Consider the following 22,507-nt stretch of genomic DNA (forward strand, 5'->3'; position numbering starts at 1 on the left):
CCAGTCATGGCTGATCTAAATGAAGCCTCCAGTGCATCATAGCCACATTTTAAAGAATGGTTGCTAACCTGTTGGATGTTATTCACCATTTCTAATACATATTTCTTATCTAAGGATTCATCAGAGGACAACTTTTTAATTAACTGATCAAGCATAAACTCTTGGTATTGGATCATGTGAAACTGACAATTTAAAGCTCTAGCAGAGAGAGTAGCAGAGGTGTAGACTTTTTTCCCCATCTCTCTAAGGACCTGGATTCCCTTTCAGAGGGAATAGGGTTTTTTGCTGTGGTCGAGGCTACTGCCTTAGGCCCCTGGGATATAGTTTTGGGGTCTGCAAGTGGGGCCTTGTATAGGTGGTGATGAGTGTCTGGCACCCTGTAAAATCTATCTGGTTTGGCAGGGGCTGGAGGTAAGGAATCAGGAGCAGTGCAGACATCATTAAATGCATCGTCCACAACAGATAGGACAGGAGGTATAGCTAAGGGCCTATGTTGTGGTAAGTGCAGAAAAGTCCTAAGCCTTTTTCTAGAATCTGAGAAATCTTGTCCCTGCCATTGGAATTGTTCTCTCATGGCATGTAAGGTTTCCCCAAAGGAGAATTCCTCCGGTGGAGAGGCAGCTGGAATAGATTCTTCAGCATCTGAATCTTCATAATTGGAAAAAGGAGCCTCTGGCTGGTCTGTAATGTCTGAGTCATCCGCAGAATCATCAGAGGACACAGGCTCGGGGGGCTCTGCTCTAGGTCTCTTTTCTGGGGGCTGAGAGGCCCTGTCTGGGTGAGATTGGGATCCCCTAATTAAGGATATTAAATCTTCTGCCAGAGTAAGCATTTGAGAACTAGAAGTGGGCCTGAGTGAGGGTGGTTTAACAGGCACTGATTTAGCTGATTTGGCTGCTTTAGCCCTGGCAAAGGCCTTAATAGACATGGCTGCAGGAGGCCTAGCAGCACCACGTGCTGGGGTAGAGATATCCAAGGGGATGGTGTCTGATAGGTCAGTAGAAACCACAGTTGTAGGCAAAATTTCTGAGGCTGATTCAGATAAGGTAGCAGGAGACTCAGTAGGAGCCATAGATTCGGCTGAAGATTGACCAGTTTTCTCGGTTTCAGCCGAAACCGAGACACTCGCGGCTTGCTTAACCGTGGTTTCGGCCGAAACCGCGGACCGCGAGTGTCGGTCTTTTTCTTTGCGTTTTTTAACAATTTGGGTAGTCGGAGGATCCGACGGCATAATGTACGCAAAATCTGAGCCGAAAAACTGTTCAGCAAAGTCCGACCGACGCCTAAGCGTTCGTCGGTTGAAGGAAGCACAGGCCGAACAGGCTGCTACGTCGTGGTCTGGGCCTAAGCAAGGCAAACAGTAAGAGTGGAAATCTTTATGAGGTATTTGTTTCCCACAAGTTAAACAGTTATTGACTTTTTCTGACATCGGCTGAGGCAAGAAAGAGTCCCCAACGGGTACTTAGCTTTTTAGAAGTCTTCGAAGTAGTATTCGGTAGTAGTAATCTCTGGATCTGACCGACCGGCACTTGTGAACAGCTTCTGCTTCGGGCGCCACGCGGCAAGAAAGACTGAGGAAAATGGCGTCGGCTGATGCCTTTATACCCGAAGACCAGCAGAGATGACGTCGGGTGAAGTGCGACATCAGCCGAAGCCGGACCCAGACTTTGGAATCCGGCCGACCGAAGGGCTGCCTGACGACAGGACAACCCATTTGTTATGACTGCAGATGCATCCATGAAGGACATCTACTTGTGACAATATTACTTCAACGCAATGATTTTGTTTTCTTCTGAAGTACAGTTAATCAGGAACTTAACATATATTTTAGAGAAGTATTAATCATAATATATGCATAGTTTACCAATAGTAGTCCCTTTGTCAATATAAAATTTCTCGGCAAAACCCACAGTCAGGCTCCAGACTAAATTGGTTTTCTGCTGTTCGACATCGATGTTGAGCTTGTGTCATTCAATTTAGATCCTGTTTCAGCTCAGTCCTTTTTCATTTTTTTCCCAATAAAGAACTCATCCCTAACCAAAGGTGATTAGAAATGTTTTCCCAAAGTCATCAACATGCTGTTCAGAAAGTAATATTATGAAGGACTTTCTTTTTATTCTTAATACTACAGTAAACCACAGCAGCAGCAAAAAAAAAAGTCATCAGTGATGCCAACATACAATTGGGTGAAATAACCTCTTCAGAGTTTAGTTGGGGGTTAGAAATAGGGTAGATAGTGCTTAAACTACACTTTCTCTTGTTCTGTTATTAAAGTGAGTATCCACTCAAATGTAACATCTGATTTCTGAAGGAAATTGGCCAAAATTTACTCGTAACATATGTGCAGAAGCAATAAAGAAAAGTTATGTATAATCTTACCATAACCATAGATGTCCTTCTCTTACACTTTGCAGTATTCAACATATGGGTTTACTCCTCTTGCTTCATGAACGTCCGGCCAGTATACAAAAGTTTTCAGTCCCTGCATGGTGCGTGGGATGTCTGATATGGCTCAAGGAACGTGGGCCATAAAAGTGATGTCAGCATGCACCAGCCCTCAGAACTGTAAGCCTGAGTTGGACCAGTCCTGGAAAGGGCAATGCCAGTCCTGTGCCACACAGAAAGTGAAATGCAGCCTAGCAGAAGGGGAAGAAGGGTGGGAAGGAATACTGCAACATGGAAGAGGAGGGCATCTATGGTTATGGTAAGATTTTACACAGCTTTTCTATGTCTGTCTATTCCCATGTTGCAGTATTCAACATACGGGTGAGTGCCAAACCTCACTGTGAAGGAGGGGGTGGTGGTCTAGAGGCGGTTTCCATGAATCAGTGAAGCATAGCCCTGGCAAAACCCACCCTGGCCTTGGAAATGTAGTCTGCCTTGTAATGTTTGGTGAAGGTGTGCACTGATGAGCAAGTGGCTGCTTCAAGAATGGTAGAAGTATCCAGACCTTTGAAGAAGGCTCCTGAGGAAGTCATAGCCCTGGTGGAGTGTCCTTTGACAGCGCCTTGCAGGGATTTCTCATGGTATTTGTAGCAGAAGGTGATGGGCTTTGGAAATCCAGGTACAGATAGTTTGTTTGGTTACTGCCTTCCCCAAGGTTCTGGGATGGAAGGAGACAGAGTTGATCAGCCTGTCTGATGGGCTTGGTTTTATACAGGTAAAACCTGAGTTGTCTGTGAACATCTGGGGAGTGAAGTACTCTCTCACTGCCCCTCTGTGGGTTAGGGAAGAATGTAGGTAGGTGGATGGCTTGATTCAGGGAGAGGTCATTCACCACCCTGGGCATGAATGAAGGGTTAGTTCTAAGAGTAGAAAACTAGGAAAGGTGGGATTAGCCATGAGGGCTTGCAGCTCTGACACTCTTCTAGCTGAGGTCAAGGCCACAAGTAGCACCATTTTCTATGTATAGTATTTTAGGGAAGCTTTGTCTGCTGGCTCAAATGGAGAGAGTGTGAGCTTTGCCAAAACATAGTTAAGGTCCCATGGGGTGGGGATGGTTTTCTGGAGTGCCTCAGGTGAAGAAGCCCTTTGAGAAACAGCTTAGCTGGTAGTCTGGATGCTGGGGGGGGGTTCCAGGGGAAGACATGCTGAAATAGCAGACAAGTGGCCTTTAATGGAGAAATAGGCCAAGCTGGTCTGCAGTAGCTCACACAGGTAAGACAGAATTAGAGGGGTCTCGCTTGCAAGTGGGTCCAACTGTCTTTTGTGACACCATATAGAAAATCTGTTCCACTTTGAAAGGTAAGATTTTCTTGTATTTGGTTTCCTGGTCTCCTGCAGGACAGTGAGCACGTCATCATTGTAAAGGTGTCTGAAGGGGATCAGAATCCTATCAGCCACAGGGTGAGGTGTAGTAACTACCACTGTGGGTATATTTGGGATCCCTTGTGCTGTGTGAGAAGGTCCAGTCTGAGGGGTAACTTATGGTAGTTGCCCTTGGATAGTTGTAAGAGTAGGGGGAATCAATGCTGTCTTGGCCATTAGGAAGTCACCAAGAAGATTTTTGTCTGTCCTGCTGGATTTTCAGCAGGACCTTCTGGATGAGTGGGAAGGGGGTAAATGCACAGAGAAACTTCCCCTTCCAAGAGACTGAGATGGCATCTGTTGCCAGTGCCTGAGGATGTGGTGTCCTGGTGCAAAATCCAGAAGTTGCCTGTTGATGGAGGAGGCAAACAGGTCTATTTGAGGTGTACCCCCACCAGTGGACCAGATCCAGGAAGACATCCCTGTGAAGCATCCATTTGTGGTTCTTTGTGATGATTCTGCTGAGACGGTCTGCCTGGGAGTTCTGTAGAGAGGGAATGTAGACTGCCTGCAGGGTCACCCCCTGTGAGGTGGCCAGCTCTCATACTAGGACAGCTAGTCTGCAAACTAAGTAGGTTTTGGTCCCTCTGTTTGTCGAGGTACCACAGGACTGTGGTACTGTCTGTGAAAATCTTTAGTGGGCCTTTCTGAAGATATGGTTGGAAGGCTTGAAAGGCCAGTAGAATTGCCCTCATCTCTTGATTTTGTGGCTCTGGCTACAGACCCTGCATTGTATGATGGCCCAGAGTTGTTCCCCAGCCCAAGTCTGAGGCATCTGTGTTCATGATCTGCGTGGGTAGGGGTGGCAGTAGGGGAAGACCTGGATTGAGGGTCACTTGTGTCAACCACTACTGAATTTCTAGTTTAAGGCATGGTAGGAGGGGAACCCTGTACTCCAAGGTGTGGGAGTGTTGTGTCCAGACTGACTGAAGGTGCCATTGCAACTTTCTCATATGAAGTCTTGCTAATGGTAACATGGGGATAGTGGCTGCCATGTAGCCCAGGAGCCTGAAGTACTTGCTTTGCTGTCAATTCTGTTGACTGAAGGACCAGAAGTAGGTGTTCTGTCAAGTTTTCTACCTTTTGTAGGGGAAGGTACACTTTCCTGACACCTGACCAAATTCTGCATCCCAAGAAGACAATGCCTTGAGTAGGTTCCAGGTGGGATTTTGGGTAATTTAGCTGAAATCCCAGAGACTGTAGGAGGGGGTGAACCAGACATGTATGTTGCAGAAGGGTCTCCTTGTTGCCTGCCTATATCAGCAGGTCACCCAGATAAGGGAATATCTGGATCCCCTTTTGCCTTGCAGAAAGCAATCACTGGAGCCAAATATTTGGTGAAAACCCTGGGAGTAATGGAAAGCCCAAAGGGCAAAGCAGAGAACTGAAAGTGAGAAGGGCCCACCAAGAACCTCAGGTATTTTCTGAAGGTGGGCTTTATAGGGATGTGAAGATAGGCATCCTTTGGGGCCATAGACCCCTGGGGGATAAGAAGAGGAAAAAGAGTTGGTGGGGTCAACATCCTGAATGATAGAACCTTTAGGAATAGGTTGAGATATGAGAGGTCTAGAACTGGTCTCAAAGGACTGTCTTTCCTTGGAGCCAGGAAAATTCTGGAATAGAAACCTCTTCCTTTTGCTGCGGGGCACTGGTTCTATGGTGCCTTGAGCCAGCAGAGCCTGTAGTACTGGCTGCAGGAGGTGTAGCTGTTGCTTTGGAGATTGTGGGATGCCTTTTCGCTTTGGAGCAATTGCCAGGTCATGAAATACCCATTTTGAAAGATTGAAAGGACCCATTTCTCTGAGGTGATGGATGTTCACGCAGGGAGACAGTGAGAGACGCAAACCGACAGACGGAGAGAGGAAGGAGGTGGGGGTTGCAGGTTAGGCAGGTAGTCAGATGCTACCTGCCCTGTCTTGAAAGCACAGCCTCTGGCTAGAGGGAGGTGTAGCCCTAGCTGGAGGAGGTTGCTTGCTGGTAGGTTTTCTAGGCCTACAGGGAGCAGCAGGGCAAGAATGTTTTCTAATGAACTGTGTTTTAGCTGTGTAGTTTCTTTGAAATTTAGGAATAGGGGAGACTAGCAGGTGTTTCAAATCTTGCATTTCTTTCCCCTTTTGCTGAAGTGACAAACAAATCAGCCACTTTTGCACCAAGCAAGGCTGTGTTGTCCAGGGGGGGCATCAATCAGCTTTGCTCTGAAATCATCTGGAAGGGGCTGGAGGCACAACCAGGAGTACCTTCTTAAGGCAGCTGCTGATGTTGCCGACCTTGCTGAGGTTTAAGTAGCATCATAGCTGCACTTTATTGAGTGCCTGGTGACCTGGAAGGTGAAAGCCAGAAGGGAAGACAGTGAGGCTTTGGCAGCAGAATCTGGAGTATCAGCCAACTCCTTGGAGGCTTTCTCCAGGAGTGATAAGGCATATTTAGCCATATGCGTCTGGTAGTTAGTAGCCCTGAAGGACAAGGTGGTAGAGGTATAGATTTTCTTACCCAGACGCTCCATGGTTTTACTGTCTTTGTCAGCAGGCAGGATAGTGGTGGTGGGTAAAAGTTTAGATGCCTGATCTGTGGAAATGGAGATGGTGGCAGAGTTTGCTGGTGGACACCTGAGGTACTTAGCAGTCTCAGGGACTTTATAAAGTCTATAAGGCCTGCATGGGGCAGGTGGCTGTGAGTCAGGATTTAATGATGCTGAGGAGAAGGCATCCAGGAAGGCAGGCAGAATTGGGGGAACAGCAGATGGGCTTGGGGAATCCATCTGAATGAGGTCATATCTTTTTTGGACCTCAGTCACTTCAGAGGACTGCTCTTTCATCTTGGAGATGGTTTCCCCAAAAGTCAAATCCTAAGCTGGGGAGTCAGGGTCAACAGATTATTCCTCTGGGGACCCATACCCCAAGGGAGAAGAAAGCTGGGAAGTGTAAGAAAGTGAATCTTCAGATGAAGAGTCAGAGCAAGCTTCCTCTTCCCTCATGGCTGGGTCTGTGGTATGAGGCCTTGCACTCAGAATGGGTGGAGGGATGTTAGTAGTCCCTGCAGAGGTAGGACGCAATGCCAGGAAGGCATTAAACAGACTTTGGTTGAAAGCCTGCCAGTCAGGCATGCTTTCAGTGGGAGCAGAAATATGCTTAATTTTCTCCTTTTTTAGAGGCATGGCGGGCTTCTGAAGGGAGGAAGGCCTGGAGTCTGTAAGGAACCAGAGGCATCCCACAAACCTACTGAAAGCACTGGTTCTCCCCGGTGTTGGAAACCGATGCTGGTAAAGCCTCTATGGATATGCCCTCCGTGTGGGATAATGCAGCTTCTGTGGAGGTACCCACTATATCCGAGGTGATGGAGCCCGATTCCAAGAGGCGCAGCTGAAGTGGTAGGCCATATAGTCCTGGCTTTATTTTTTGGCATTTACATAGGTATGTTGGTGGAACTCTCCATCCCTAAAGCTATTTATTTTAGCCTTTGATTTTCTAAATACAGGGTAAGCACATGCAGACGGCTGCATAATGTCTTGGGCACAAACACCTGACAAATGGAACAGGCCTTGTAATCGTGCGACCAACCCAAACAAAAGAGGCACTGATCATAGGCATCCTTGTGATGTATCTGACGGATGCACTTACACTTGTCCTTTCTGGATGACATGAACAAGCATTAAATGAAAGAAAATGACTGAAAGATTCTCCAGTAGGGCATTTATCAGATTTCTCGAACCCGACGGTCGTGAAGGCAGGAACACCTGGCATTTGACTGGCAGCTAAGAAGTTTTGAAGGCTGGTACTTGCAGACATCACTTTTATAGCTCACATTCCTTGAGCCATGTCAGACGTCCCACGCACCACACAGGGACTGAAACCTTTTGTATACTGGCCGGACGTTCGTGAAGCAAGAGGAGTAAACCCATATGTTGAATAGTGCAACATGGAATCGAAGGACATCTATCAGATCCTTGGGAAATGGATGTCTCAGCAGCCAACCCAGGACAATCCTAGGGACACCTGCCCTGTAGTGAGTACCAAGAGTTCAGCTTGCAATGTCTAATAAATAGAGACACAGTTTATCAAATAGCAGCTTCAGATTCCTGAAAAAAATGTTGAAAACCCTGCTATTCTTTTGCAATGAGTATTTACCACCTCTTGTGGCACCCTGGCAAAGTTCTCAAAGTAGAAATAAATGCAGTTCCTAACCAAATGGACAGAGACTGTTTGCCTCATTTTTGCCAAAACTACAAATTAAAAAACTGATTTTAAAGAAAACAAAAAAGTCAGAAACCCAAAGTAAAACCAAAACACATTACTGAAACTTCTAGTGCCTTAGCAGAACCTATAGAGGAATAAAGATATAAGTGTAAAAATATCCTATACTATAAATAACAAATCATTTGGAAAAAATCCAATCAAGTTTAATGAATAATCAGCCAATTAATTAATTCAAGAAACATGTCCAATTGCAGTCTACATTCAAGCCTTTTGGTTTGAGTGTCTGATATTTTGAAATAAGTGTTGATCAAGGCTTTTGGCTTGAGTATATGATAATTTAAAATACAAACTAATTCCTTATATAATAATAACCCCTTTATATTTTGCCATCCCTGTCATTAATTTTTACTTGTTTCAAAATAGCAGTGTGCAAATAACTACAACAAACATAATCCTGATAAAAAAATGTGAAGCAACAGGGCTTTCTATTCTGTTGTGCTAAATATCCTTAAGGTGTTCATGAAATCTCACTTTAAAACACTTTAGTTGTCTCACCTAAGAAAGAGAGACCACAGCAACATCTCAGGACACATATTATAATCTTTGCCCTCTGACTAATATTCCCTTGGCCGAAATCTAACCTTACTCATCATAACAAAATTAACAATACAGTGACAAATACTATGGAAACCAGAGAGGTACATTCCCACTGGTCCCAATCATGCAAACAATTTGATGGATAAATTTAACAGTTCTGTCCTTTGGATTAAAGATTGCTCTGTTGTAAATAACATTTGCTCTTGTGTTAGGCACACAGCATCTCTGAACTTAAAATTTAGCTCTATAGTATTAACTGCTCAATATTAATGTTTAATGTTCATTGAGCACTTACTATTTTGCAGGGTGCAAATGACCTGTACAGTACTAGAAGATGTAGGTCTACAAAAGTAGTTGTATGAAACTATCCGTACTTTATATAATACATCCTAATGCTGTCTAGATTTAGCTACTATCTAACCTAACTTCAGAACAGTACCCTAAATACTTAATTTACAAATAGTAAAGTTGCTTAAGTAAACCAACGATAAATGAAAGTTATGCAAAAGCCATAATGAAATATCTATGTTGTCTGTTTCTGTCCTTCCTCAACTGGTGGGGTCAAACTACATAACAACAAAGGAAAAAATCTGCACTGAAGATGCAAGAGTATGTAATGCTGTACTAGTGGTAGCCCATACAGTAATACCAGTAGCCAAAGGAAGGAAAACATTCCATGACATGGAAAGGGGAAAGAAGGGAGGAAGTTGAAGGACAGAAGCAGACAACACAGATCTGTCATTATGATAAGTACATACCTTTCGTATCTGATGTCTTTTCCATCTGCCCAGGGCCATTAGCCTAGTAACCTCCTATGATCCTTTGTGCATTGCCATTAGAAAAAGGCGAGAAGATATCACCCACCACCACACACACATCACTTCTCGACACAAGAGGTAAGAGCATGTTCCCCCTTGTTTGAGTACTGACATGCTGTCGGTCTAGAAAGAAATCACTCCTAGAAGGAGGACATCCTGAAAGGCCTGTAAAGTTAGGACTGCCCTCATCTCTAAGACACTGATGTGAAGACTGGCCTCTGATGGGGACCACATACCTTGGATCATCTTTTCCAGGTAAGGCCCCTGGTTGGGAAGCATTTATGATCACAGTAGCTTTGGGATAGAAAGGAACTAAAGGATGGCTCCAAAACACCTCTGGAGATTGAACCCACCAATTTAAACGATTACTGCATATTCCTGTTAAGTGTATTGGAAAGGTCATGGGGTGGGATTTGATGGACCACTGAAACACCCTCATATGATAACTTGCCAAGTGGGCCAATGTAATGGAAGCTGCCATTGATCCTGGATCATCTTTTCCAGGTAAGACCTCTGGTTGGGAAGCATCCATGGTCACAGTAGCTTTGGGAGAGAAAGGAACAAAAGGATGGCTCCAAAACACCTCTGGAGACTGAACCCACCAATTTACACGATTACTGCATATTCCTGCAAAGTGTATTGGAAAGGTCATGGGGTGGGATTTGATGGACCACTGGTGTCCACTGAAACACCCTCATATGATAACTTGCCAAGTGAACCAATGTAATGGAAGCTGCCATTGATCCTAGATGTTGAAGAATTAGGCTGGCAGGTGGCACCTGAAAAGAAAGAAGCTGCTGACATGCATTTCTTAGGGTTAGTAATCTGCTCTGCAGTAACCTTGCAACTTGAATGGTTGCATCCAATTGAGCTTCTGTGAATTCCTGAACTTGTACTGAGGAAAACTGAAATTTGTTCTGATTCACTGTAATTCCAGTGTTGGGGGAAAGCTGAAGCAAGTAGTTTCTGGCCCAGATTAGCAGAAGACTGGTAGAAATGGTAAGGAGCCAGTTATCTAGATATGGGAACACCTAGATCCCTTGCAGATGGAGACAGGTTGCAATGACTGCCAAGCATTTGGGGAACTCCCTTCAGTTGTGATGAGACCAAAGGGCAGGGTTCTAAACTAGAAATGAAGGTCTTCCAGCCAGAAGTGCAGAGACCTCCTGCATCATCTATTCATTTTGATGTGGTAGTGCACATCCTGAAGGTCTATCAAGAAAGTACAGTTGTGTACACTCACCATAAATGTAGATGTTTGAGTGTATTCACTGTTTCAGTCCTGACCTATGGGATTTCCTGCTGTGGAAGCCCTTAGCCGGCATGACTACCTGAGTAAAAATCTTGCTCCTCCTAAGACTGGCGGACGTCCTACCCTGATGTCAGTATGCCTGGGTATAAAGAGAGTCAGCCGATGCCATGACATCAGTTTTTTCTTGCCCCTTAGAAGGTAGGAGCCCCCAAGAAGAACCATAAGCAAGGATCAAATGTAGAAAAAGGGTCCTACAAACACCCAGGGGGTTCTCTGGTTAGTGAAGAAGACAGAAGCAGACTACTACAGTGGCCAAAAACTGGAAAGAAGGGAGGGAAAGGAGACTGCAACAGTGAATACACTTGAAAATCTATGTTTACGGCAAGTGAACAAAACTGTACTGTTGCAGTCCTGACTTGTGGGATGATTCCCAAAGCCGAGATGAGGGTGGAAAGTAGATTGTGGAGAAGAGAGGATGCCCAGCAAGATGGCAGTGGCAAATCCTGCTCTAGACTTGGAGAGGGCGGATAAGTGGTAGTGTTTGGTAAAGGTATGCACAGATGACCAGGTAGAAGCTTCCAAAATGTTTTTGTTAGGTACTCCTTTCAGGAAGACAGCAGAGGTAGCATTGGTGCCAGTGGAGTGAGTCCTTACAGTTTTGTGAGGCTTTTTACCACGGTGGCTGTAACATAAGGAAATAGAGTTAGACCCACTTGGAGATAGCTTGTTTGGAGACTGGTTTCTCTTCAGAGTCAGTGGCAAAGGACACAGAGTTGATCTGATTTTCTGAAAGATTTAGTTCTGCCAAGATAGCAGAGAAGCGGTCTGTGGACATCCAGAGTGTGAAGGATTCTTTCCCCCTGGTTCTGAGGTCTGGGGAAGAAGGTGAGCAAGTGTATAGCTTGATTCAAGGATGAGTCTATGACCACCTTTGGCATAAAGGATGCATTAGTCCTGAGTGATACTCTGTCTGGTTGGAATATGAGAAATGGGTTCCACTGCCATGAGAGCTTGCAGCTCAGAGACCCTCACAGCTGAAACAATAGCCAGTAAAAGGATAGCCTTCCAAGATAACAATTTTAATTCAGCAGAAGTTGGCAGTTCAGTGAGGGGCAGCATCAAGTTTTGTAGAACAAAATTGAGGTCTTGTGGAAGTGTGAGTTGTCTCCTGGGAGGTCTGATGTGAACCACTCAACTAATGAATGGTTTCATTAGGGGGTGCGAAAAGATAGGAGGAAGAATAGTGATGTGGGCTGAAATGGCCAAGACACAAATTTTGATGGAAGAAAAAGATAAGCCTCAGTCGACCCCACTCGGCAGAGTATGAATTCCTAGTACTAGGTCTTCTAGCCTATTTGAGAATGTTTTGAACTTGTCTGCTTAGGGTATGCTCAGAAGAGTATTTAGGGGAATTATCTAGGCTGAATGTCAGAGTCTGTAGGATGGGATGCACAAACCACCCCTGGTCCAGAGTCAGAAGGTCCACTCTCTGAGGTAACTGCCACGGGGTTTTGTTGGTTAAACTTAGTAGCACAGGATACCAGTGCTGCCTGTTCCAGTCTGGGGCTATTAGAATGACATTTGGGCCTTCTTCTTTGAATTTTAGGAGGAACCATGGAAGGAAAGGCAGGGGAGGAAACACATAAAGGAAAAGGTGGCTCCAAAGGAAGGACAAAGACTCTGTCTTTGTCCAGAAATGGGGATCTCCACAGATAGACCTCTTTGCTAACAAATAAAATGCTCAACTGAAAATATTCTGTTCTAGATGCCACTCATTTGGGTCCATCAAGTTCCTGCTGAGATGATCTTCTTGAGTGTTTTGGCTTCCTGGGAGGTACTGTGCCATGAGGTGCAACTCCAGAGAGAGTGAGCTGTCTCCCACACCTGCACAGCTAGTCAACAAAGAGGGTATGAGTGCCTCCTTGTTTATGTACCACATCACTGTGGTGTTGTCTGTTTTGACAAGCAGCCCTGGTTTCCACTGATCTTTGAAAGTTACTAGGCCCTTTTGCACTGCCATCAGTTCTTTCCAATTTATGTGTTTGTGTCTGAACCAATTTTCCCATCTGCCCTGGGACTGAAGGTGCTGGAAATGAGCCCCCAGGCTGTCTCTGAAGCATATGTGGTTATTGTTTGGCCCTGAGAGATGAACTGGAAGGGGAGACCCAGATTTTGGGCACATGCCCATGTCCACCATGCAAATTCCTCCTTGAGGCAGGGGATCAGCTGCATTTCTGTCTCCGGGGACTGGGAATGCTGGCACTACAAATTATTGATGCATCACTGGAACTTCCTCATGTATAGCCTGGCCAGAGGCATCTTGAGGATACAAGATGCCATGTAGCCTAATACTCTGAGGAATTCCCTGGCTGAGAGGCACTGTCTCTGCATAAGCTTTTGGAAGTACTGAGTCAGGAAAGAGACCTTTTCTGGAGTGAGGAAGACCTTTTGAAAGGAGAAATCCAAAAGAGCCCCCAGGAAAACTATCCTAGTGGATGGGTTTGTGTTGGACTTAAGATTTATGGTGAGCAAGAAGGAGGTGAGGAGGTTCTGAACTAAGGCCAGATCCTTGAGGAGTTTTGACCGACTTATAACTTGAATGAGGCAGTCTACATAGGGGTAAATTTGGATCCCTCTTGTTCTGCAGAAGGTGATCACAGGAGCTAAACACTTTGTGAAGATCCTGGGAGCAGCAGACAAGCCAAAGGGCACTGCAGGGAATTGAACGTGGCTGGTACCTGCTCTAAAATGAAGAAAACTTCTGCAAGATTCTTCTATAGGAATGTGCAAGTAAGCATCTGTTAGGTCTAAGGTGACCATAAAGGCCTAATGGGCTATCATGGGAAGAAGTTTTTGAAGAGAAAACATTTTGAATTTTGGTACCAGCAGGGACTGTTTGAGGGTGGACAGGTCTAGAATAGGGCACCCAGAGCTTTCTTTTCTGGGCAGCAGGAAAAGCCTGGAATAGAACCCCTTCCTATTTGATGTTTTTGTACTGGTTCCACTGAGCCCTGTGAATATGAGAAAGGACCACTGCAATTTGCTTTTTGTGGAAAACCAGCTAACCTTACTATCCTAATGGCTCTTTCAAAGTGAGACTGTATCTCTCCCAGATAACTTTCAGAACCCACTTGTCTGAAGTAATGAGGGACCAATTTTCTTTGAACAGGGATAGCTTTCCTCCTAGTCTTTCTCCTAACTTTTCTGGAGTGGGTGGGGGGGTGGGTAGGGGACAGGAAGAGTCATTGCTGAGATCTGCCCTGTGACGCAGAACTCCCCTGCCTGGGGGTTCCGGAGGACCACTTACTGATGCTGCCTTTGAGGCCTTTCTCTCTGGGGCTTCCTCTGGATGTTTTTTTGATTGAGAGGGAAAGGACCAGTGTTTAGTGGGAAAATTCCTACTAAACCTAGGAGGCTGAATTTGGAGGAAGTCCTTGACAGTTTGCATAGATTTTGCTTCATCTTCCATCTTTTTAACAAAGCCACAGCCTTTGGTCAAAAAAGGAAGTCGTTATCCAGGGGTGCATCTAGAAGTTTGGATTTGACATGGTCTGGTAGGGTCTGTTCCGTAAGCCAAGCATTCCTTCCAATGACAGAATCAGATGCAGCAGCTCGGCTACAGGCCTCCATAGCATCATAGCCGCAGTGTAAGGAGTGTCTAGCCATCTGGCAAGATGGAATGGCAAAGGTCCAACAAGTCCTTGAAAATTATCTTGTCCTCCAGGGAGGATATCTTTTGCTTCATTTTATCTAAAGTACTTTGTTGGTATTTTATCATATGAAACTGGCAGTTAAGGGCCTTCATAGCTAGGGTAGCAGAAGTGTAGACTTTTTTTTTTTTTTTACCAAAGCTATCAAGGGCTCTGCTTCGTTTGCCAGCAGGTAAAGGGCTCTTTGAAGAGCTGGCTCTTGCTCTCTTGGGATCTGCATTGACAATCTCTGGGTCAGCAGAGAGGTTTTAGGTGCTGGACTCGTATAAATACCTATTCAAAAACCTGTCTGGTTTTCAAGGGGCTGGAGGTAGAGAATCTGGATTCAGGGAAGAGTCCATAAAAACATCCTCTACTACCTCCAATACAGGAAGAACAGCCAAAGGATTATGTTCTGGGAGATCAAGGAACTCTCAAACCCTCTTCTTAGATTGTGGATATTCCTGTGTCTCCCACTGGAAATGTACTCTCATGGCATAGATAAAGAAGTTATGTCTTATCATAACATTCCATCTGTGTTGTCGATCTTCACCAATCCTTGACTGTGAGGTCAGTTCCAAGCCTCGAAACCAACTCAGCCATTTATTTCAGCTCGCGGTTTCCAAAACTCTCGAGCTAGGCACTACCCATGATGCTCCTCTGTAAATTATCTCAGATGGAGTTTGCCAAAAACAGTGACAGACAGATCAAAGTAATAAAAGAGATACCAAGTCTGATTACATATAATGAAGCCAGTCTTTTGCAAGACATATTCTTTATCTAATGTTGTCAATCTTCACGTAATCCTTGACTGTGGGACAGAGGCCCTAGCTACCTGAATCTTGGGAGGTCTCATGGAAGGATATTCTGGAGGACCACTGAACTGAAAGATGCACGTTCCCTAGACACCTGGTCCAATTTGTAATGAGTGATAAAGGTATGAGCAGATGCCCATGTAGCTGCAGCACAAATGTCATCTAAAGAAGCTTGGACATGAAAAACTGCAGAAATAGCTACATCTCTCATCAAATGAGCTTTTACAGGATGCAGTCGTTGAAGTCCCTTTGAATTATAAACAAAAGTAATGCAATGTTTAAGCCATTTAGCTAATGTAACCTTAGAAACTGGGTTACCTAGTGAAAGTAAGGAAAAAGCAACAAAGAACTGGTCTGATCTCCTGATATCTTTTGTTCTGTGAAGGTAGAAAAGTAATTGTCTATGGACGTTTAATAAGTGCAGGCAATATTTTCCCTTACTGGAGAAATTAGGAAAAAGACTGGTAGGTGTAAGGTTTGATTGATATTGGATTCTGTAACAACCTTTGGTAAAAAGAAAGGATTAGTCCCGAGAGAAACCCTGTCCTTGTGAAAAATTAGATAGGAGGGTTTGCAGGGCAAAGCTTGAATTTCTGATACTCTTCAGGCCGAGGTGATTGCTATTAAAAACACAGTTTTCCAGTCAAAAATTTTAATTCACAGATAGCCGATGGTTCAAAAGGAGATAAGGTGAAGCATTGAAGGACCCGGGTAAATCCCATGGAGCGCTGGGTTCTTTATAGTGTGGCCTTAGCATAAGGGTTCCTTTTAAAAAGGTCTTGCACAGTTTATGGGACATGAGAGTAGACCCATCAAAACCAATATGAAAGTTGGATATCGCAGCCAGGTGTATTCGAATGGTGGAAGCTGAAGATTCAGACTGAAAGACATGTCAAAAATTCTAAAAACTTATCTGTAGGATCTGCAGAAGGGTCAAAATCCTCGTCAAGAACCCATCTGGCAAATTTTTCCCATTTACTATGTTGAAGGCTTGTGATGAGCTAGAATGATTTGTCGGACTGGTGATATAAAAGAGGAAAGTCTGACAATCATGGGAATTGGAGAAGTCACGCAGTGAGCTTGAGATGGTAGAGATTCGGATGAACCATTCCTTCTGGGTAAGAGAGGAAATCTGGAACTGGGTCCAAAATCCAAGGTTTCCTAAGCAGATGAGGCCAAATGAAGGGAAACCACACCTATTGAGGCCAAAACGGAGCAATGAGGATTATTGTGTTCTTCATCCTCTTGGCTTTCTTTAGGAATTGACTTATCAGAGGAGTCAGAGGAAAGGCATACAGAAGACCAGGGGGTCAATCGTGGAGAAGAGCATCTCTGGGTAACTCCCCCTGAGGGGGGGGGGTAACTGCTGCACTTGTTTGTTAGGGGGGGATGCAAACAGGTTGCAGCAAGGTTGACTCCAGTGACAGAAAATCTTTTCCATCACTGTCTGATTGAGAGACCACTTGTGAGGCAACAGGATAGTTCTGCTCAGCTTGTCTGCTATCACGTTGGAGCTCACTGGAATATGCATTGCTGTTTGAAAGCAGTTGGAAGAAATTGCCCATTGCCAAACTCTGAGGGCTTCTCGACAAAGTGGATAAGATCTGGTTCCCCCTTGTTTATTGATATACCAGACTACCGACATTGTCCATCTGAATTGCCTCCATTAAAAAGGGAAGGGTATCTTGAAACGCTTGCAATGCTAGGAGCACAGCCCTTATCTCTAGAACATTGATGTGCAAACTGGCCTCCATTTGGGACCACATACCTTGGACTGTCCTTCCCAAAAAATGCCCCCCCCACCCTATCTGGGAAGCATCCGTGGTCACTATGGCCTGGTGCTGTGGAAGGAGAAATGGATGGCCTGAAAGGATCTCGTTGGACTGAATCCACCACAACAGGTCTTGCTTGCAATGACTGATGATCAAGATGTGATGGGATATGCGTTGATTTGTTAATGACCATTGGGAGGCTAGAAGCCACTGAAGAATCTGCATGTGATATCTGGCTAAGAGAACTAAGGTCATGGAGGACACCATGGACCCTAGTGCTTGCAGAATGAGCTTTGCTGAAACACTTCTGTTCTGGATAATGTGATTTACCAGTGATCTGATTTTCTGGAGTCTTCCTAATGAGAGTGGTGCTATTCCTGTCATGGTGTTTAATCGGGCTCCGATAAATTTCAACTGTTGAGTGGGTTCTAGATGTGACTTTTCATAATTTACTGTGATGCCTAAGGTAGGACAAAGATGAAGGGCGTAATCTGTTGCCCTTAGGAGTTGATGTCTGGTGGTAGCAGTGAGAAGCCAGTCATCGAGATATGGAAAAACTTGAAAATCTAGCAGTCTGAGATGAGCTGCTACCACTGCCATGCATTTGGTAAACATTCTGGAGGCTGTGGGGAGTCCAAAGTGCAATGTTCTGAACTGATAATGACTGGCTCCTAGCCAGAAGTGCAAGAATCTTCTGAAGCATTTGTCCATTTTTATGTGGTAATATGTATCCTGAAGATCTATTAAGCACATCCAATCATCTTTTTCCAAGAACGAAGTATTGACTGTACCACGACCATCCGCAACTTGGTTTGTTGAATCGATTTGTTGAACTGGCCGAGATCAAAGGTGGGTCTCCAGTCCCCTTGTCTTTTTGGGCACTAAAAGAACATTGAGTAAAATCTGGATCCTTTCTGGTCTCTGGGGACTTCTTGGATAATTTTGTCGAGCAGTTTTTGGATTTCTAAGACTGCTGCCTCCCTGTGACTAGGTGGAACATCTGGGAGTCATTTTTGTATTTTCGGATTGGTTATAAAGGGAATGATGTAATCTCTGGAAATGATTCCTTGCATCCATTTGTTTGGAGTCATTTGTAGCCATGCAGATTGGTGCAGGGATAATTGCCACCTGACTGCCTCCAGAGGAAGGCAACTGGGCCTCCATTCAGGAGCACTTGTAGGAGTTACCAGAGATAGAAGTTACCAGAGATAGAATCCCCAGACTCCTGGTTCTGTGGGCCACTTCTGCCTCTGGAACAACGTCTTCCATTGTTACCTTCCCCTCTGCCCTGGGAGAAGTCCTTGCCAAGTGAGTCCTGGAAAGGCCTTTGGGACTTTTTGAACCATAGCCTCCCATGTCTCTGTCTCCTACAGTAGGGCCATTGAGAAGTGGAGAAGCATATGCCAATGGCAGAAAGAGCCTTCCCTTCTTTCTCACATCTGGTTAATGTGTACTTCACTTTGGGTCAGAACTGGGATAGATCCGTCAAATGGAGCATTGATAAATGAAGATTTAAATGGCTCTGCAAAGTCACGCAAGTCTATCCAAGCGTGTCTCCTGATGGCTATGCCTGAACCCGCTGCTCGTCGTCCCTTCAGCTGCATGAGTGATAAGCCTCATGGACGAGATGGCAGCTGATTCAAGGGTGGTGAGCTGAGAGGTAACTATCTCAAACCCCTTCAGCTACTGCTCCTGCAAGAGTATCTGAAAGTTCTTTGATTAGATCTCTCTGCAGCCTAGTGAAGTGCGCCATATAATTCAAAGACCTGACAGTGAAGGTCAATAAAGCATAAACACTGTTCCCAAATCTATCCACAGTCCTAGACTTCTTGTTAGGAGGAAGGATAGTAGGACTCTCTTCTGCAAGTTCCTTTTTTGCATCTGCCACTATGGCGTCAACTGGAATACTCTTGGCACAATCTTGTTCATCCTTAGGAGCAGATAAAATTTTGTCAGGTCTCTTGGGGATCAGTTCAATGGAATCCAGAATCTTCCAGGCCTGCTGAGCAATAGGTTTAATAAGGTTGTCAGTGGGCGGAGAGATCCAAGAAGTAGAGGGCAGGGTACCAAAAGCCTCCAGGTAAACAGATTCCAATGAGGAAGGCTGAAGGGAGGTCCTGCTACCCCTCTCATTTAGGATTTCTAGGATGTCCCTGAAGGAAACATCATCAGGGTATGACTTAGGGGAACCTTCCCCTTCATCAAAAATTGGTGTCCTCAATGAAAAGCTCTTCAGAGGAGTCTAAGTCCTTGGTTTTGCATTTTCTTCGCAGGTGCTTCCTCGGTAGGATGACCCAGGGAAGTATCTGAAGATGAAATCACCAAAATAGGTCATTCCTGAGGCTTTGGTGCTCCTGTCCCAGAGAGGAGACTGGTGGGTGCTCCGGTCAAGGGGATAGGGATGATGCTTGGCCTGACAGGGGTGGCAAGGACTGTGTTGCCTTCTCCATGATCCAGAAGGCTACTCCCCCATAGAGAGATGGGGGCCCGGAACCAGAATAGACTCCTTTGGAACCGTGGTCCCACTCCACACCAAGGAAGCCACCTCCGAAGCAGAAGCCTGGGTCAAGCTTATGAATGCCGAGGCACCAAGAGGCATGGACGGCTCCAAAATAATCGACCCTGAACCCTGCCCCTCAGAACCAGCAAATAAGCCTCAAGCCTGGAAGGTCTCCAGTTCCGATAAACCAGAAGAACTCAAGGCAATCTTCCATTCCAGAGAAAATATTCTAGTCGGTACTGAGATAGCCAGACCCAGGTAGGTCAGTGTCAGGGGCTCCAAAGTCTCAGTAGGAGTTGGAGGAGGAAACTGTGTCGATGAAGGAGCGGTTCCGGTGCCAAGTTGGCTTGGAACTGAAGTTAGATGCAATCCCCTCGCCATCAGGAGCTGGTCAACCTGTCTCATAATGGCTGATTCTGAAAGACTCTTTGTGGATCGAATGGTTGAAACTGATGGAGATCTGGGAGTCCTCAGTTCCAAGAATGGACAGGGTGGCCTGTCAGCAAAAGGATCCACTGAGAATGAATAAGTGGTCCTTGGTAAGGTTTAAAAGGAGGATTGGTTCGGTACCAATACCGCTACTGGTACTGAAGCTCCAGATGTCTGTACCAAGATTTTTTGATATAGTCGAATCATTTGTGCCTGTTGGTGCTGAAGAAACTGCTGGCATCGAAGGCTGTTTTGCCAATTTTGTGGGCAGTTCCAAGGAGCTGCTCAGAACCGAATGTTGTCTCTTTTGGTTTGGAAGAGGAAGAGGATGATGAAGACAAACTGGCTTCAGTTCTGGAAGCAGAAATGGACTCTTCAAATTCTCCCTTCAGAAGTCTTTTAAATATTAATGTGTTTCTCCACTCAGTTAAAGTCTTGGTGGAGAAACCGTAACAAATCGCACAGTCCTCCTGGTGGTGGACCACACCAAGGCAGTACAGACAAAAAAAATGACCATCTGAATTGGGCATTTTTCTATCACATTTTTGGCACCTCTTGAAACCAGAGGTGCTCTTAGAAGTTTTGTCAGCCATGCTAGAAGGCTAAAGGGCCTAGCATGCGCACACACACACACACACACACACACACACACACACACACACACACACACACACACACACAAAGAGAAAGAAAGAAGAGGGGAATTCAAAAAAGAATCTCCTGTTTGTTTTTTTTTTTTAAAGTAGAAGGGACAGAGAAGGTAAATTACCAACCATGGTAATTCAGAAAATACCATGAATGGTAACTAAAGGGGAAAGAAAAATACCAACAATGGTACTAGAAAGGACTACCAAATGGTAGAAAACCGGAAAGAAAACTCACACACACACTAAAAGCTAGCTAGAGGAGCGGGTAGTAGATAGAAATACAGATAGAAATAAAGACTATATAAGAAAAATGACTAATAATAGAAAAAAAACATACAAAATATAGCCAAAGCTTGATAGATAGGATCAGACACGTCTGACACTACGAAGTGGCAAATGAGATTGGAGGCAATTTACAGAGGAGCATCATGAGTACTGCCTAGGCTCAAGAGTTTTGGAAGGTGCGAGCTGAAATAAATGGCCGAGTTAATCCTTGTCTGTGGGCTCTGAACTATGTGAAGATTGACAACATCAGATATAAATGTTTTCAGGAGGTGAAGCTGAAGGCAGATTCTCCTTAGAATCTGCATATGCAAAAGAAGTAAGGAAGGATCGAACCCCTCCTCAAAAACAGACTCCTTCTGGTCAAAATCCTCATCTGAATCAGGAGGTTCAGAGAAAACTTCAGGGGTAGGATTCCTCTTTCTTTTCCCTGGGGAAGACTCCAAAGGGGATTGCCTAGCTCTGACTAAGGATATAATGTCCTCAGCTAACCTGACTTGCTGATAACCTAGTGCATGGGAGCCAGTAGGCCTAGGCATAGGACCGGAGATAGAACCCTTCTTAGAAGTAACTAGGTACGTCCGCAATACTGATGCCAGTCTCTTTGTAAGGGAGAACTGATTCAGGCTGATGTCTCAAAGGAATGCTGCCTGCACAAGATAAGCTGTTGGAAGTGGAGATCTGCTCAGCGACTCCAGACCTGAATGACGAACTGAAAGCCATGGCCTGTGCAGAAGCTGAGGGACCCTACGGAATGTCAGACTTCGTATGGGTCTCAACAGAGGCCTGTGCCACCAACTCAGTCACAGAAGGTGGCTGTGAAATCACCTCGACTTCCTCAGCGATAATGAGCCTTGGGGGACTGGCAGACTGTGAATGGTTGTCATCAGAGACCCTAAGCTTGAGTATTTTTTCCTCGTCCTTCCTACACTTAGGGAGCTCAACCTTAGGACAACCAGTGGACACCATCAATCATTGCAAAGAAGATGGGAGACTAAGATGCCTAGCTAAGGTTTTGGCCCTACTCCTGATAGTCCTAGAAGTGAAACAGGCGCAAAAACGACAACTACGGATATCGCGATCTGAGACTAGACAGGTGACACACAATGTATAAAATCTCAGTGTGGCATTTGCTTATCACAGTGGAGATAATTGTTAACCTTATGACGACATGAGTTAAAACAAGAAAAGAGTTCCCCAATGGAGTACTTAGCTTTAGAAGACTTCTCTCTCTTGTGTGGACCGACCAATGCATTGAAACACTGCTTCGGGCTCTGACAGCAAGAAAAGACTGATGTCATGGCATCAGCTAGCTCCCTTTATACCTAAGTGCACTGACGTCAGGGTAGAATGTCTGCAAGCCTTAGGAGGAAGACTTTTACTCTAGTAGTCAGGCCGGCCAAGGGCTTGCACAGCAGGAAATCCTACAAGTCAGAACTGCAACAGTGAAACACGAAGAGCATCATCCAGTTGTTCTTCCTCTGTAAAGGGAAAATGGACTGTACCATGACCATCCCAAACTTTGTGTGTCTGACAGACTGGTTCAAGTGACTGACATCCAATACTAGCCTTACTGTTCACTCCTGGAGAGTGAGTCTTTGAACTTAGGGCCAAACAAGGTAGAGCGAAAAAACAGGGTTTTAATAAAAGGCATCTTAAAAGGGACTGCAAAATTACACAAGAGCATCCAGGCATGCCTCCTTATT

General features: G+C 45.0%; 1 protein-coding gene across 2 annotated transcripts in view; it reads right to left on the bottom strand.

The window, feature by feature from the left end:
• LOC122799442 (trichoplein keratin filament binding) overlaps nucleotides 1–22,507 on the bottom strand; it is a 1,060,398-nt gene that overhangs the window by 948,555 nt on the left and 89,336 nt on the right. The window lies entirely within an intron of this gene.

This window comes from Protopterus annectens, chromosome 4.part0, assembly GCF_019279795.1.
Source record: "Protopterus annectens isolate FY-2018-M chromosome 4.part0, PAN1.0, whole genome shotgun sequence".
Lineage (NCBI taxonomy): Eukaryota > Metazoa > Chordata > Ceratodontiformes > Protopteridae > Protopterus > Protopterus annectens.